Source organism: Anoplopoma fimbria, chromosome 19 (assembly GCF_027596085.1).
Source record: "Anoplopoma fimbria isolate UVic2021 breed Golden Eagle Sablefish chromosome 19, Afim_UVic_2022, whole genome shotgun sequence".
NCBI lineage: Eukaryota > Metazoa > Chordata > Actinopteri > Perciformes > Anoplopomatidae > Anoplopoma > Anoplopoma fimbria.
The window spans coordinates 24,215,797-24,217,190 of NC_072467.1; positions in this window are offsets into that span (position 1 = coordinate 24,215,797).

Genomic DNA, 1,394 nt, shown 5'->3' on the forward strand with positions numbered 1-1,394 from the left:
TATTACAAGGTTGCACTACTTTGCATGGGAGCAACATGTTGCCAGTGAATATGATCCAGTGACAAAATTAGGTTCAAACATTATAGGAGACAATATTGTGTTCCAGTAATGTCAGCTTGGTACTACAGTACGTGTGACCTGTACTTTGTGTCAGTAATTCACCTTCCCTTCTCTCTCACATGAAAATATCCAAGGGGGGATTAGCCATATTAACCACATTAGAAACAACTTTGATCACTAAGAGCCACCTTCAAACAAAGAAGAAGAAGAAAGAAGCTTTTCATCTTAAACTATCTTGTAGTTTCAGATCACAAGTTAAATTTGACATGTCCGGGACCTATTAATTACACTACTCATTTCTGTCTCTTGATATTGTTTTGTTCACAGTCTGACTTTTATGTGTTTGAAGCATAAAAACTGACATTTCAGAGCTTTTTTTTTTCTTTAATTTTACATCCTAACTTAACACATTGCATTGATAGCAGAAATCTACTGTAAATTGATAAACGAATGTAACAAAGATTTTACATGAAAATTTCAGATTAGATACATACAATATCATTCAATTAGTCTGGCCTTTTCCTCATAAATCAAAACTTAATTAGCATTCATTTTCAAAAGATAAATGACTTGATCATTTTTAATTACATTTCAGTGACAAATAAAGCATTGTATACATTTTGTGACATGATTTTTACTGCATATTAACATGGTGTGGATCTTTGTCTATGTGCTTTATGTACATCTGCGACACCTCCACCTGATTTTACTCCGCCGATTGAACCCCTACATGCTTGTTCAAATCCTAAATGTAGGGCAGATGACTGCTGCAGGACCTTGATCTCCTGGCTTGGAGCTGTGGTCAAAACAATATAACTAATCATTATTCTGATTGAGAGACGCAAGGCTTTTTCATGACTTGTCATAAATATATTAATTTTGGCTATGGTACAGGAATGCATGAGGGCTTCCTACCGTATATCAATGAATAAAAAATGAACAGAGCCATGATTAACGCTATTAATTACACTTGTGCTTTTCGTGCTTAAACAAGTCAAAATGTGAGCTCGACACTTCCAACATAAGTTTTCCTGCTACCTCAAAAATTTGAATTAACTGCACTGAAGTTGAATAAAAAGTTAAGTCTTCTCTCATGTTAAGCTGACTGGATAAATTAATTAAACTTCAGTTATTAAGTTGAATCAACAACTTAATAACTGAAAATGGCACAAACAGATTTGCTTTCCGTTAAAATTTTCTAAAATTTAAAAGTTAGTCCTTCATTTGCCACAAAGCCTACAGAAGCCACAGCTGTCGAAGTAAATATAGTTTAAACACAACATGCAAGGCTGCTCCCAGTAACCTTATGAAATTATTATCATAGGGGCAGGGAC